The sequence below is a fragment of the Onychostruthus taczanowskii genome, unplaced genomic scaffold (assembly GCF_017590055.1).
Source record: "Onychostruthus taczanowskii isolate IOZ18803 unplaced genomic scaffold, ASM1759005v1 scaffold133, whole genome shotgun sequence".
NCBI lineage: Eukaryota > Metazoa > Chordata > Aves > Passeriformes > Passeridae > Onychostruthus > Onychostruthus taczanowskii.
In genome coordinates, this window is record NW_024498496.1 from 921,728 (window position 1) to 939,168 (window position 17,441).

A 17,441-nucleotide genomic window follows, 5' to 3' on the forward strand; every position below is an offset into this window, starting at 1 on the left:
GGAGGAAACTACCAGACCCTGCTCAATAGTTAAGTCCCCAGTTAAGGCTTTTTGTAATAGCTTCTTTGGTTTGTAAGCATTTTGGCATCAAATCAAACTTTTCTCATTACAGAAGATGTGGCTCTCTACATTTGGATCCAAAGTTACTACAAAGATGGGGGGGGGGGGGGGGGAACAGAGGGAGCTGCATTCACCAAAGCAGAACTTTTCTCCCGAACTTAGTTAGCGTGAAGAAGTACTTTTTCCCTGGGTGAATAGAAATCCTGAGCAGTTAATCACGAATAGTGTGACTGGAATACTACTTTCCAAGGGAGAATCCTGCCTAAGGAAGCCTGGCTGGATGTTAATAGCTGTGGCTTGGCTTTGCTGGCAGCTCCTGTGCTAATTAAAGTAACAACATGAAGATTTATAAAATGCACAGTAAAGTCCTAAACACAGATGCCAATGGGAATGGAGATGATTTTAGTTGAAATCACACAGGTTACCAAGACAAGCTGGTAATAAATGACCCTGCAGAAATACAGTTTTAGTCACTTGCTGTTCCTGCCCGTTGAAGGGCAGCTCTGTTAAACAACGTTCTGTGATATGCACTGTGAAATCTCTGTTGCTGAAGGTCTTTAAGAAAATTTTGCACCAACATCTGTCTAAAATACCTCAGAAATAGCAAGAACTGTTTTAAGGCAGGAGGTGTGTTTCTTTCTGCTGCAGTTTTGTGCTGAAAAAAAAAAAAAAGGGTGGGTGCTTCAAAAACCTCAGACCAAATAAGGCTAGTTGTATGTAAGCTTTGATTATAGGGTAAGGACTATGGAGCAAGTTTTCTGTGGTCAGAAAACGAAAATATTCTCAATAATAACATTAAGGAAACATTTATAATGAAATTCCTTTTTTGGAAAACAGATGGGTTTCCATTTTATCTTCAAGTGAAGTCTGTTTATGATGACTCTAGGTAAAAATATCCAAAGTTTTGTTTGTAAAATATCCTTGTCTTGCTAAAGAAGATGTCTGTATATTAATTCTGTGTAAATAGCACTATTCTGTCAGAGGAAAGCAATCAGAAGATATTATATTTCAACTTTAATATGGCTGTCCTACCACAATGCTACTATCCTGAATTTCAAATTAATTTAATTGAGCTCTAATGAATAAAATTAGTTGTCCTAATGTAATTAAAATCTCAACTGAAGGGTTTAGAGAATGAATATAATAGTAATTGTGGCTGGCTTGATCTTTCTGCAACCTGAGATTCTCAGCTGCATCTGTCCCTTTCCCCATGCAAACGATAGTGAGAGGGGGCGCTGGAGCTGCTCTTTATGCTGCTTACTGAAGCACTCTGACTGCAGGAAGAAATGCAATGCTAGTGAAATGAAAGACTGAAGAAAATCGCCTTTTACTGGAGGCAGGGTGTAGAAAAGCCGATCTTAATAATTGCACAGTGCTGAATGCCTTTTCATATTCTAAATAAAAGCAGTGGCAGTATGTTTCATTTGATACTTTGAGAACTGAACCTTCTCAGCACAGGTTATGAAATAAATAGATGAGCTCAGAGAGCAGTCCTGGATATCTTTGTGAAAATACCTTTGCGATTCAAGTTTCAGAGTGAATCACAGAATGGTTTGGGTTGAAGGGGCCTTTAAAGATCCCCTAGTCCAAGGGCAGGAACACCTTTCACTAGAACAGGTTGCTCAAAGCCCCATCCAGCTTGACCTGGAACATTTCCAGGGATGGGGCATTTCCACCTCTCTGGACATCCTGTTCCACTCTTTCAATACCATTACGTGTGATGTAACATTTCCACCCTAATCACAGCAATGTTGCAATTCCTCTGTTCTTCTCTACTTAGGGACAGGAGCTCGGCTGCATTTAATGAAGATGGGTTCTAGAAGTATGAATATGTATTTGATGTGTCATATGGTTTCCTAAGTTTTCAAATGTTACCTTCTCATTATTTAATAATTTAATAAATCATTTAATAATTACAAACTCAGGAAGGGATAGTCCTCCTCGGCCACACAACCCCTCTAGCCTGCAAATATTAGCAATGCCTGAGAGAGCTATGTAAAAGGAATAATAACAGGAAAAATAGTTTTGCACTGTGCTGTAAATCTCCTATTCTTTCACTTTTTCTATTTGGACACATCATGCACCCTTTGTGTGTAGGTTTTCCTTATTTATCAGATCCTTTTCCTACTATGACATAACCAACCAGAGCTGCAACTGTGTGTCCTGCCTCAGACTTGTCTGATCTTTGATTTGCTGGAAAGCAGAGAGCTTTTCTCTGTTCTTGCACATGCAGTAAGATCACTTCATTAACCTTCCTTACTGATTCATTGGAAGGGTGCACTAGACCTGGGGCTGTATGTTATCAGTCACAAAGTTTTTCCAATTTAAATCTCGAGGAAGTTGGATATCTGGAAGCTGGATGTGTCAGTCAGAGGAGAGACCCAACAGGGAATCCCTGAACATACTCTGTCTGTTGGAACAGGATAAGGAGAATGAAATGATAGTTTTCTTTTATTAGTGGAGTGGGGTTTTTTTGTTTGTTTGCTTTGTTTTGTCTGTTTGTTTGTTTGGTTGGTTTGGTTTTGGTTTTTTTTTTTTTGTTGTTTTTTTTGTTTTTTTTTTTTTTTTTTTTTTTCTTTTTGCATATGCTGAATCAATAAATATGCTTGGAAGAAGTAATAAAGAACTTTTGCAGTTAGGTAATGGCTGTGCCTTCTGCTCTTTTCTGAAAGGCAGGCCATAAGCCTGAATGTTTCTTGTTTTTCAAAGTGAATTTCGTGGTGTACCTATAACCTCTAGCTGAGCTGGCAGGTTTATCTTAGATGGAAGTAACTAATATTTTTTGCAAATAATACATGTAACTTGCTAGCTGTGTGGGGGGTCATAACACTGTTCTCACAGAGAACACCTTGCTCTTGTTGCTATTTCGGCAGCATTGCTGTAGCTACTGCTGTTCCCCATAGAAAATAAGTTTGTCTGAAGCAGAAAAAGCTGACTGCTCTTTCTGTATAGAATTTCACAGCAAGATGGTGTGTTGTCCTTCCCACCAACAACAGAATTTTGCAGAATATTAGAAGGTATGACTAACAATACAATGACAGGGTTTTCATGTATTGTTTGCCGTGTTCTTGATTCGTTCCTTTAGGTCTGTGTCTAAAATCTCAAAGGATATATATGGGATTTGTATACTACCTGAATTTTGTCTCATTAGATTTAGTATAGCAGAGAAACAAAGTAGATAAAAGAGTTTAATTTTCTCTTTATTATCCCCTAAAATCATCAATACGAAAGTATAAAAAACATGCACAGACAGAAATACAATAAACACAAGCAAGAAAAAATGTTGCCTTTGATACAGTGGCATGGATTTCCTTTTAACCCTGATGCATCTTTTCACACCCTCCTGTGATTGCAGCATTTCATCCTCTCAGAAGATGTAACACTAGTACACTCAATGTGTTGCTGGTTATACTTGGGAACCAACTATGACTGTAATGGTGCCATAACAGAAGGTTGTCCTTCTTTCAGCTGTCTTCATGAGTAATTCTGACATACTTCTAATACTCGACCAACACACTGACAAGTTTTTTCTTCTTCTGTATCTGATTATATGGCCACCCTTGTCTCTCTATGCTGTTTCTTATTCTATCCCAACACAGGAAGGTCATATGTTGGTTCCAGACAGGGAGACCACTCACTTTTTCCTGAAGATCTGTACATGAAATAACAGTGGGAAATATGAACCAAATAAATTGATATTCCTGAACCTGCCTGGGTAGCAATGTAAAAAATAATGAACACACATTTCTTTGTCCTCTGTAACTACCAGTTGATGTGCTGCAGCATGGAGACCAGTATTTGTGGCATAAGCACCTAATATGATAGTAACAACCCAAATGAAATCAAACCTAAGTAATTAATACAGGAAAAAGAAGGAATATTTCCCATTGTTGCTGTTTCTTTTGTACTCAGAGGTCTTGTCTAGAAACAAGGGATCTGGTTTCAAGGAAATACACACTGAAATACCCAGAGGCAGCAGGGATAAAACTTAACGACATGGAAAAAATAAGTGATTTTCTGGGGTTTTGAGCATCTGAATAGGTATGCGTAAATAGCATATTCATGCAAATGGAAAAGAAATGTTATAGACCTGAATTTCCCTCAGGCAGGGAGCTGAGAGTAAGGCTTGTGTTGGAATTGTTAGAAAAGTTACATGCTTTGTTCAAGTTGCTAGAGCAAAGAACTCATCGTGTCCTGACACACTCCCCTCTCTATGTTGTCTATACGCAGTCTTCAGGGTGACTATAAAATGTTGCCAAGGAGAAAATGCCCCATTCTGGCAACAATTCTGCTCATTTCTAAGTTCATTCTATCCTCAAGATAAATTTAATGCTAGGAGACTTTGGTTTATAATGGAAACATGAAAAGACAGTGAGACACGAAAAGCAGAAGAGAGCCCTTGCACCTGAGATCTGCCGTGGCTGAGGGTAAATTCTCATTTGGTCTAGAAGCCTGAAGGCAGACCCTGTAACCCTGAGTAAACAATAGCCACTCTGTCACTGCCCAGCTTAGCTGGAAGATACCTGTAAGTAGAGGTTTTACCTACACTCTCCACATAGGACTGATGTGGTTTCTTCAGCTATCAGTCCAGCAGCCAGTGTGGCTCCTGAGGGAAAAGCATAGATTTCTTACTAATGGATCCTGGTAGTGGGGAGCAGTGCTACATTCAACGAGTGCCAAAGTAATTAATCCCTGAAACAATATCAACCATACTCCTCATTTCTCTTGTATTCTGAATGCTGCACTCTGAAAGAATACAAATCACATATGGGAGTTTTTCTTTATTTTCTGTGAAATTCCAACACTTCCTCTCTGGAAGTTCAGTAAATCCTCTGAAGCAGTTTGTATCGAATTGCTGCAACACAGTGATTCACAAAGCAATTCTATTTATGGGCCCGATCAAAAGTGCATTGAAATTTTTCCATTGATTTCCATGGGCTCTGAATCTCTCCCATAATAATTAAACACGACTACAAAGTTGGTTTGTTGGTTTTAGGATTTTTTTTTTTTTTTTGGCATTAAACAGCGTTTTACTCTTTTTCCCAAGACAGACCAATTGCAACTTTGTTTGGAGAAATAGCATACTTGCTACAGCATCCATTGTATGTAAAACTCCTGCTTTTAAAGATTTGACTCTATCAATGTCTATGAATTTGGTAGCCTATCCACCTCTGCCTGCCTTTCATGACAGGAAAAAGATTGGCTAATTTGCCAAAGAGGATCTATCGGAAGTGGGATTTCATGAAATCAGAAGAATTTTTTCATTATGCTGGCAGACTGTCACCACAAACATAGGCAAAAATGTCTGGTGTTATCTGGTTTTTTTTTTTATAAATCGACAGTCAGGAGATATTCCAAAAAGTCTGAAACTTAGTGTTTTGTGGCTTTGATAAAACCACATCATTAAAGTTCATGCAGCGCCACAGTGTAGATTCAGTTCAATGTAATGGAAAGGAGTATATCTGTCTGTGTGTAATGAGTTAACTAGGTTAAATCCCCTAAGAAAGGAACTACAGGATCCCATAGCTTATTTAAAGAAAGTCTAGCTTATTCACCCGTGTCAGAGAAAATCCATTAATACTGTCATTTCTCTAAAGAAGCCACCTAGGAATATTGAAGGGTAACATGGTGAGAAAATGGTTCCGTTTAGACATGAATTTCATTGTTGTTGTGCTAGCCCTTTGATGTAATAAATGAGAATAAAACCCAACGCAAAACCACCAAGTTTTTTCTTTGTGTGCCAGACTCAATTGATGGAGAAAGCTACCTGAATTACCAGAAATTAATCACATTTTCACTGTATCTCACTCTTTTCTATATGCCCAAAGGGACTGTACTGCTTGAACTACAGACGGTGTACTAAAACAATACATTTAATTTATACCAGTCCATTAGAAAGGTCTTTTCCCTTTGGTAACGCAGGTATCACACAAAGTGCTGTTAACTTTGCATTGGAACTTGACCTGTGCTTTTTTAAGGAGTCAGGTATTGTCTTATGTTTGGGCTTCATCTGTGATTCAGAACAGGAGCTCTGCAACTATCAAGGGTAGAAATGTGGAAGGATGAATAGACGTGATGTGCATGTTACCCCTACTAATTTTACTATATTCTTGCTTTTGAGTCATGGTAGTAAGTTGAAAAGGGGTTAACATGGAAAGAACAGTTCAATTAGAGATATCCTTCACTGTTTCCAGTCAAATTTCATCTAAGACATACAGCAAAATTCTATACCTGTTACTCACAAACTCTCTCAAGCTGCTGAATTCAGGTTTTAGGAATGCTGTAAAGTGATCTAAGGTTTAGATTTATGAAAAATCTTGTTGATCAGGAAATATCTATGGTCATTGGCTCAAGGACTGAAGTCCCCAAATTGTCATTGGGCATATTGTTGGCACCATGAAGTCCTGCTTTCTCTGTTAGATCCTTTGTGGCTTGTCCTGTTTTGAGGCATTGTCTTCATTGTTGGTTGTCCTATATAATTGCATTTATATTTTTTATATTTTGTAATATCAGAACAATTTATGATACCATTTTACTTGGACTTCTCTGTGCCAGCTTGGCGTATTTAATTTTTTTTTTTCTTTTTCTTTTTTTTTTTCCATTTCCAGCAATTACCATACAAGGACTTGTATACGCTTGTTCTGTAAACTTCTTTTTTTTATATCCATGTCCATAATGCTAATTGTCGTCAAAGAGGGCTGTGTGCACATAAGAGGACAAAATTCTACTTGTGTTGTCCAACAATATTCTTCTTTGATGTTGCATTTAACTATGCAAATTATTAGATGTTCTCTTCTGTATATGTTGAGCTGTACTTTGCTGGATAAAATTTCATGGTTTCTAAATCTTCAGGACATCAGACTTTGTTGTTTTCCACAACTCTGCCTCCAAACCAAAACAACAGAGAAAACCAGTGATTTACATGTCCTTCAATATTTTGGCCCTATGACTGCAGGTATGAGAAACTAAATACAATTCACTAAATAAATCAATTCCCAATTGTGTTTTAATGCTAAAAAAGTGCTGTCAAGGATGCTACTGAGCAAATAATAAAATATTTAGAATCAAGTTAGAGTTTCACAAATTTAATGTCCCTGAAGCTTTGGACAATGAAAATAAATTCAATTGTTGCCCATATTTATGAAAATGTTTGTGTATCAATTTAAAATTCTTTAAGAGTATTTTATCAGGGATACTATGAAATATTATTAAATCAGATTTTAAAAAAATAGTAGAGATAGGAAAAATAGGAACAAGATAAAATGAATTTTTAAGACTGGAGGCAGATAATGCATATATATGAAGTGGTTATAAGGCACTGCTCTTGGGTTTCTGAGTCTTCCCAACATCCCAAATGAGTAATAGTTTAAGTAATAGTTGGAACTAACTTTGCTTTACAATATATTTTAAAAAGCAGACTGACTCAAAAATGCAATTGTTTCAAAGTTCCCTAAGTACTCCAAAGGAAAAACTATTGTCTCTCAAACTGTAAGAATTTAGTATTGAAGAGAATTTCCTGAAGTTCTTAAATCAAGAACATTTCCTCTTATTAAAAATATATTAACAGATACAGTGTATTAGTTGGGTTATTATTGGAGAGCTGGCACAATGTTCTATGTAGTTAAAAAAAAAAGATGATTTGTATTGTGTCCTTAATGATATTTACATATTGATGAAAAAAGAATACAAATAGGGAAAAAGAGAAGTTAGAAGGAGGGAACTTACATTCCAGGAAGCATTGAGGTTTTGTAAAAAGCACCCATCTCAAGAAACCATATTCACTTAAATTTGTCTTTAGAGATGTACAGATGCGGCAAACTACATCAAGTGACTTGTGTGGTCTCTTCTGATAAGCACTCACCACTGGCAGCAACATTCCCCAGAAAAGTGGCACCAGGATATTCAACTTAAGAGATAAAAGCAAAACCCCAAAAAGTTTGCTCAGTGGGAGCACTCAGTGGGCCTACTAAATTCTTCATTGTCCCTTCCGCCAGGAAAGGAGGTTGCTCCCCTGGGTTGACAGTGACTCACTTGGGAAACACTGCTTGCATGCTTTGAAATAAAACTGTGCTAACATCAACCAGCTTTTAATACTCTTACTCCTGTGAATATTAAATTTCAAATTTTGAAATGTAATGTGCAACTGGCACTAAGAGAAATCTGGCCCAGTTTGCCTTGGATTAGAATTTGTTAGACAGGTCTGTTTACCAAAGAACTTTTGAAAGAAAAGAGAAATTCCATGAATATTATAAGCCAAAGTAATCAGCTCTTTTAGAGCCAGGATTTCAGGTTAGGCTTGTGTATGGTGACAAACACTTTTGAATTACTGAAGTCCTTTGTGCTAAATTTGTCCCTATTTTTCAGTCTGCTATTGGCACCAGATTGAAATTGAAAAATTCATCAGGAAAAAAAGGAAGATATTGATGGCATGTAGAAGGAAATTAATAATATGAAAAACAACACTGGGTTACAGCAGAGCAGTTCCTGCTATGATCCTTCAAAGTTTCTGAATACAGTTCTGCTAAATAAAAATCCATGTTAGGGCATCTTTCTGAATATCCAAGCATATCTTCCCAAGAAAATTTGTCTAAATAATTGGTCTGTAACTACTGATAGCGCTTTATCTGTTCTTTTAATGGCAGGCTAAACAGGAAGTATGTGTTCAATTTACTAAATGAAACATTTTACCATTCCTTTAGCGTCACACTAGTGTTTGAGCTTGAGGATTTGTAAATTGGTTTGGGCTGGGGCATTTTCTTATTAAAAAGTATGCTTGGCAAGATGCAGAAAGTTGCTTAAAGCTGTAAAACCATTTAGAGAAGTATATCAGAAGAGAGATATGTGGCAGGCACCCTGCAGATGGACTGAGGACCTTCTTGATATGGATTATTTACACACTGCTTTGGATTTCTCCTGCATGTGAAAACCAACATTTTTGGTATTAGAGAAGCAGCAACATATTACTGTCATGGGAACTGAATTAGTTCTCTACCTGCTTTGATAGCTGGCTAATAAAACAATTTCCAGAGCTAGAGGACACACATTTAAATTTTGACTTTGCACTGAGAGTTAACAATTTAAAATGTGTGATCATTCTACATATTTATGTGGCTTTACCTAAAGGATGTAATAAATTTAAAATGTGTTCCCCATTATGTGTCTTATGCACATATTAAATTGTAGTTCATAACTGTTATCTGTTACATATAGAGAACTATTTTAAAATTACCCACCATATATCAGGACGAGTGAATAAATATTTCTCTGCCTCCCTCTTGTGTAATACATTATTCACAGTTGAGTCGCTCAGAGACCCCTAAACATTTAACCTCAGAAACATCTTAGCTTTATCCCAAAAGATATTCTGTAGAACTATGTGCATATTTGATTTCAGAAACACATTTAGTATGGCCTCACTAAAATAAGACTGTTTTATGCTTAAATTTTTCTGTTAATTGTTGTTTATTGTTAATATGGAACTGAAGCATACTGTCTTTGAATTATAGGTTAAAATAATGAAAATAGCTTATTTTGAATTGTAGAAAATTTCAGAATTTTTGGCTAGGTTTATTAGAGCAAAACCATGGTCAACAATGAACAGTGTTCAGATGTGTTGTTTTAAGGGTAATCTATTCTCTTTGAATAGAAATTTGTGTAACATGACAGTTTCAGGGTAAGAATTTATAAAACTAATTAATAAAGATTGATTCTCCGCGTGAGAATCAGGTGTATGTCAGGCTTGCAGTTTTAATTCCTTTATCACAACGTACCACTTATTTATGTGATGCCATTTTTTGTTATTTTAAATGTAAAATACAGGCCCTAGACTTATAAAAAGGTAGCAAAAAGCCCAATTGTGCCTCTGGAAAAACTAAGGGAATAAAAGGCAATAAAATAATTTTGATATTTGAAATTTTTAAAGTAATTTTAATGTTATTTAAATTTTAAAATAACATATAAATTTTAAAATAATAAATATTGCTTTAAAAATAATATCTAATTTGGGTAAAGGTCAAATCTCTTGTCTCATGAAAGAAATTCTTTCCTTCAGAGTGGAGGATATTTCACTATTACTTAGTCTCATACAAAGCACTTAAGAGTGTTTTATTTCCTGATCCATATGACATGCTTTCCACAACACAAAGAATCTCAGATCATAGAATATCCTGGTTTGGAAGAGATCCACAGGGACCACTGAGTCCAGCTCCTGGCTCTGCTCAGGACACCCCAAGAGTCACAACATGTGATTGAGAGCACTGTCCAAATGCTTCTTGAACTCTGTCAGGCTGGTGCTGTGAACACTTCCCTGGGCAGCTTGTTCCAATGCCCAACCACCCTCAGGGTGAAGAACCTTTTCCTAATATCCAACCTAAACCTCCCCTGGCACAACTTCAGGCCATTCCCTTGGATCCTGTCACTGTCACCACAGGGAAGAGATCAGTGCCTGCCCCTCCTCTTCCCCTCACGAGGAAGTTTTAACTGCAATGAGGTCTTTCCTCATTCTCCTCTTCTGCAGGCTGAACAGAAAAAGTGACTTCAGCCACTCCTCATACAGCTTCCCCTCCAAATCCTTCACCATCCTCACGGCCCTCCTTTGGACACTCTCCAATAGTTTCATGTCTCTCTTTTATTGTGGCACCCAGAACTGTCCCCAGCACTCGAGGTGAGACCATCCCAGTGAAGAACAAGGTAGGACTATCCCCTCCCTTGGCCTGTCGTGCCTGAAAAACCCCAGGACATGGTTGCCCTCCTGGCTGCCAAGGCTAATATCGTGCCAGAAATGGCTGCTGAGAACTGTTTGATACAGACACATAGTACATTCTACACATAGTAGAAAGCAAGAAATTCAATTTGTGTAAAGATCAAATCTCTCATCTCATGAAAGAATTTTTTTTCTTTCAGAGTGGAGGATATTTCACTACTACTTGGTCTCATACAATGAACTTAAGAAATGCAGTTTCAGCTGACTTACATTGTCTGCTGCACAAATCTTACTTGACTGGAAAGATAATTTTATCCATTTAATATCTTACCTGTTCCCATGTCTATTTTACCCACATATTCTAGCAGGGTAGGTCTAAAGTTAGGTTCACAGATTCACAGATTAATCAAGCACTGAAAAAAATGTCTGGAATTCAAGTTCTAGTTAGATTTCACATAGAAACTACCATGACAATGTTAGTAGGCATTAGAAGAAGATCTTATCTCCTCATTTGCCTCCTGCCACATCCAGGATTCAATCTGAGCTGTTGTTTACTTGCAGCCTTTGTACTGAAATGGGGAAACTAGCTGCAGCTGTTGGCAAAAGCTTGGTTTGGCTTTCATAGCTGCTAATATTCTTGATGATACCAATGTTTATACATCTTTCAAATCTAATGTTGTTTCAGCTGTGCTGGAAACCTGCTCATTGATACCAAGTGACAGGAGACAGAAAACTGCCTTCAACTACAGAGAAATTAAATAAGAACTTAATTTTTATTGTTCATTACCAGGTGGTTCATTAGCCCTGTGAATGCTTGGTCCTTTGTGTTTGGAGTTTTAAATGGCTTGATCAAAAGAAATTTACCATTGTTTCTGACATTTGAGTAGTATTCATGTGCTGATGTATTACCTGAGCAGATTTTAATCTCTAATCTATCTAGGCTTTCAGAAAACTGTGTAAGAATCCATTTTTCTCTTTGTGTGGATTATGAAACTAAAAAGATGTAGAGAAAATAAGCAAGAAAAATCAAAAACTGCTTAGGCAGCTACCTGCCACTTTGTCTAAATCAGTAGCTGCTGCTTAGCCTTCGAGCTTCTGAAAGTATGTGGGTAGGTAATTCTTAAATCACCAGGAAAGTTCTGGTAGGACATAATGAGAGAGATTTGCATTTATAAACATCCCCATTGGTGCGTAGCTAATGACTTTAAGTTAGGTTGTTTTGTTCATTATTGTATGCTAAAGTTTCTTGACTAGAAAAGAAGGCTGTAGAAATATTTGCTAGTGGGATTCACTGGTAGAATCAGCAGCAGGTAGTAGGTTGGATGCCTGCATGTACAACAAAACAGGAATATTCTCGAACTTCTCTGTCCTTACTACCCCACAGTAGTCTGATTGTTCAAACCTCAGAATGGAGACAGAGTGTTGATCACAGTGTGCCTTCTTTATGTGTGCTTCCAATAACAGCAGTAACAACTCACAGGAGTGTGGCCCTTCCTCTAATATGTGAAAATAAATGGTGAAAGCAAATGGAGTCATAACCAGTTTATGGAACACAGAATAGCGGTCTTGGTGTCATTACATAGTTGGATGTCTACCCCACCCTTTCATCTGCATCACTTAAGAGACTCCTTTTATTAATCTTATGGGCATGTTTTACTTCAAACATCTTTGTTAACAGGTTATTACTTTCCTGATGAAACAGTTCAGCCCTAGCACCAAGCCTGCCAGAGTTCAAGGAGAGTTTGGATGACACTCTCAGGCACATGGTGTGATTCTTGAGGATGGATATAGTCCATCTGTCCAGAACCAGGAACTGGACTCGTTGATCCTGCGGATCCCTTCTAACTCAGAGTATTCCATGATTCTATGACCAAAGCAAAAACTGTTTGGATCACTTCTTTTTTTTTTGCAAACGTATCTAAATTTTAGCACAAGAGCATATTTTCATGTCAATTGATGTGTTATAATCGTGGTTTGACTTCGCAAAAATATGTGAAGTAGCACTTGCCAAAATACCCACCCAACACAAAAGGAAAACTTGGACTTGGATTTTGGTATATAATTGGGCTCACAGTGATCCTCAGCTTGGAATTTATCATATCTAGTCTGCTGGTTTTATCATATCTAGTGTTTTGGGTTTGTGCTGAACACAGAGTTGATAATACAGAGATGTCTTTGTTATTGCTGGGCAGGGCTTGCACAGAGCCAAGGACTTTTCTGCTTTTGGTACTGCCACACTGGGGAGGGGTCTGGGGGTGCTCAGGAGGTCAGGAGGAGGCACAGCCAGGAGAGCTGACCCAAACTGACCAAAGGAATATTCCAGACCATGAGGCATCATGTCAGTATATAAAATGGGGGGAAGAAGAAGGAACAGGGGACATTTGGAGTGGTGGCATTTGTCTTCCTAAGTCATCATCATGCATATTAAGGCCCTGGAGGTCACAGAAGGCCTGCCTGCTCATGGGAAGCAGTGAATTAATTCCTTGTTTTCTTTGCTTGTGTTCATGGCTTTAGCTTTCCCTGTTAAATTGTCTTTATCTCAACCTGTGAGTTTTCTGTGGTTTACCCTTCCCATTCTCTCCCTGATCCCTCTTCTGGGGGAGTGAGTGAGAGGCGGGGGGTGCTTGCCTTCTGGCTGGAGTTAAACCATGACACCTAGTTTTGCCCAAACACTGTTAATTGAGTTACATTACATAAAAGTACAAATAAGTGAAATTTGGAGAAATAAATGTGGTAATGCTCTAACAAATATAAAAATGACATAGCAAAACCTGAAAATTTCTGTGTGGTTTTTGCAAATAATTTGATTTAAATTATAATTCTCCCTTTTTTTACTAGCTGGGAAAATATAAATACAAAGTGTAATTGGTGAGATTAAAAAAAAAAAAGCTACAATTTTGTTTCAAAAATAGTACTTAAACTGAATGTTCTCCAGTCAAATTGGAAAGCATGAGCAATATATGTAAGTTTTAACATTTTTTTCAAACAGAGCCAGTCTGACAAAGAATAATGTGTAGCTTGATCTCAAGACTGGAAAAGCTGCAGACAAGAATAGGAAATTAAAACCAGTTTTTCAAAGAGATATGTGTGCATAAGCATACTCAAAAAACCTTAGCATGTATCATATGTGGCGTAAAAACTCCTCCTTTCCTTCATCCCACACAGAAAAGCGTGTGTGATTTACATTTTATTTATTTATTTCTTATTAAAATGAAAGCTCTGCAGCGCCGAGTCTATTATCAGAATGAATGGATTCAATATCTGTTCAATGATGTGTTCAAAATTAAAGCAACATCGTTAAATGTCAAAGACGTCATCAGCACATTTTACTTGTTACCCGAACAAAACGGGCATTATCCCTGCCAGGCTCCCTGGCTGCCGCTCCCGGCGGGAAGGCGGCGCTGGCCGGGAGCGCGCACAGGAGCTGCGCCCCTTGGTGCTGGGATCCTGCTGGATGCCTGTTTAAGCATAGATTCTGTCCTGCTTCTGCGACTGCAGGCCATTAGCCCCCTGAGCCTTTCTTTCCCTTCTTCAATTGGCATAATAAGGGAATGAATGCAGGGGCCTGTTAGCAGAGCAGGAGAGCTGACTTGTAGCCCTGTAACCACATTCAACAAGGGAATGTTCTAAACTTCATCTCCTGGAAGTCTCCTATCTGTTACATGCCTGGAGCTATTACCCACTAAAGGACTTCACATTTTTGAATACTTAAAACTGAAAGAAACAGATATGGGAGAAACGACATAAATCCATTATTGCAGCAGGAATATCTTTCTGCTTCAGGCAGAGAAGATAAATTGCCACCAAAGTGATACAAAGTTGGTTTGATTATTTCATTGGATCAAATATATCATGCTGTCTTGAAATCTCTTTGCTTTAAAGTCAAAATTAAAGAATTTTACCATAACCATATTAGACACTATAATTTGCATATTTTTCATCTCAAAAGAGACTTTTGAAGTTATGTAATTCTTAAGTATTTAATTGTTCTTCCAATCATTGAAATATCAAATTATATCCAGAAACAGAGAGGATTCTCTTGCTAGATAGGAGTGATTGACTCTCTGTCTGACAAGAACAGAATTCTTGTGTCAGGGAAAGAAACAGCATTAAGAAAGTAACTCAAAGAGCACCAGCTCTTATTTTGTTTGAGACTGGGATTTAAGCATTCTTTCTGTTTGGAACTAAGAATGCCAATATTTTGTGCTTGCACAAAAACCCAGTAATTGAGTTAAATACTAATTTGTGCTGTAAATTCACAATGGTGACGTTCTTGCTCAAAAAAGGGTGAAAGCCTGCTTCTGCATGGATTTCTCTTGCATAGCTTATCAGTGACATCTTGATTTACTTGCAAATGCAGATGAAATAATGACACAGCCTGGGGCTATGGGAACATTTGTAAATTAAATTCTTCCTGCTAAAATTTTCCAAGAACAGGTTTAAGTTTGTTTCAACTATGGAGGCTTAAGAAGAAAACAAAAAATCCTAAACCAACAGGGAAGTTCATTAAATCCTTACTGCTTTCCAGATGAATTTATTTCAGCTTAATTGTTCCCTTTCTACCTAATTTTACTTTATGCAGGACTGATAAAACCCATCAGTCAGAGATTGTAGCTGTTTTGTTTGCAGTTAATTCAGCTCTTTCTCAACATTTTGACAGTGATGTTATGCATGAGATCATAAATTTTGGTTCCAGGAACTAAGTGAGGTGCAGGTACCAAGAAGATGTTATCTGATGCCAGTGTGTGAGGAAGAGTTAAATCTTTTTGACAATTCAATGGTTCCCTTTGGGTTTGCACAAATGGCACCTGTTGTTGAAGTCAATAGAGCTTACAATTTAATTTCATCTGCCTGCAAACAATCTCACTCATTAGGGGGTGAAATGATGATAGAATTCACTGAGGCATGCAGTTTCACTTTCTACAGGGCACTACGTAAGTACAGTCATCATTTTCAGTGAAGGGAGGCACAATTATCTTGGAAACTGATTGTAAAGTAGAAGAAAGGAAAAAAGATCTGGGAAAAACATCATAAAAATTCAGTCTCACTACATTTTTCTGCTGATGCCAATTTGCAATTTAATTATAATATTTAACCTGACATGGAAATATAGAAATCAAGGGGAAAAAAAGGATTAATAATATATTTTCCTATATATTTTAAAATGAGCTCACCAGTTTTGGACAACAGGTACATGTAAATAAATATCTCAGTGGGGACAGGGGTTAATTCACCCCAAATTTAATTTATTTGCATTAAAAATACTTTCTCCTACTTGCTGCAGCTCTTTAGGTGAATTAACCAGCCAGATAATGTGTTTCCTATATTTTAGTGCAAAGGGTGTGAACTTAACAGCGTATTAAGGTAATGGGCCCAACATTCCCTACCTCACATTAAACTGACTGACTTTCAGCTGGTGTCCCAGAATGCTTTGCATCCTGCTAGGACTAACTGATCCATTTGTCAATGTGCCTCCATTGCTTTTGTGTCAGGCTGCTGTATGTCAGCTCCTCGCTCAAATGTTTGGCTGTAGCAAAATTTGAGTCATTCTGCTGCAGTCAGAATCATCATGATGTAGGAGAGGTCATGCCCAGCCAACACGTACCTGCCTGGAGAGCTGCTGACATTCACTGCTAAGGTTCAGTGAGGTCCAACAAGGCCAGTGCTGGCTCCTGCCCTTGGGTCACAGCAACCCCAGGCAGTGCCACAGGCTGGGGCAGAGGGGCTGCAAAGCTGCCCACAGGAAAAGGACCTGGGGGTGCTGCTGACAGCAGCTGAACATGAGCCAGCAGTGCCCAGGTGGCCAAGAAGGCCAATGGCATCCTGGCCTGCACCAGCAATAGTGTGGCCAGCAGGAGCAGGGCAGGGATTGTCCCCTGTACTCTGCGCTGGGGAGGTCACCAGTGTCCAGTGTCCAACTGAGTCCTCTGTCCCCTCACTGCAAGAAAGATGTTGAGGTGCTGTAGTGTGTCCAGTGAAGGACAACGAAGCTGATAAAGGGTCTGGAACATAAATCCTATGTTCCAGACCCTATGCAGAAACAGGTTGGGATTGTTTAGCCTGGAGAAAGGTAGCTTCAGGGGTACCTTATTGCACTCCACAATGGCTTGAAAGGAGGTTGTAGCCATGTGGGGAGTGAGTGTCTTTTCCCAGAAAACTAGTGACAAGAGGAAATGGTCTCAAATTGCATCAGAGGAGGTTTACATTTGAGATTAGGAAAAATTTATTCACAGAAAGACTGGTTAAGCATTGGAACCATTGGCTGCCCCAGGGAACTGGTGGAAACTATTCCTGGAGTGTTCAAATGATAGTAAATGTGGTAATTCATGATATGTTTTAGTGGGTATCATGGTATTACTTCAAATGTTGGACTTGATAATCTTGGTATTTTCCAACCTTAATGATTCTATGATTAAGGTAATGGTCTATAAGGATTTAGCAGAAAAGAGACACTTGAGTGACATATAACTTCCACAATGCTGCAAATCAGAATAAAACTAAGTAGTACAAAAAACATTAGGTGTTAGTACCATCAAGATGTCAGTTCAGCCTTATGTTATACCTTCCCAGGTGACACGTTCCATAGGTGGATATCTAGTGGAAATCTCTCTGTGTAGTTGGAAGAAAGAGTGTGGAGATGGATGCCAGGGAAATGCTGAGATGTAGAAATAAGTCAGTA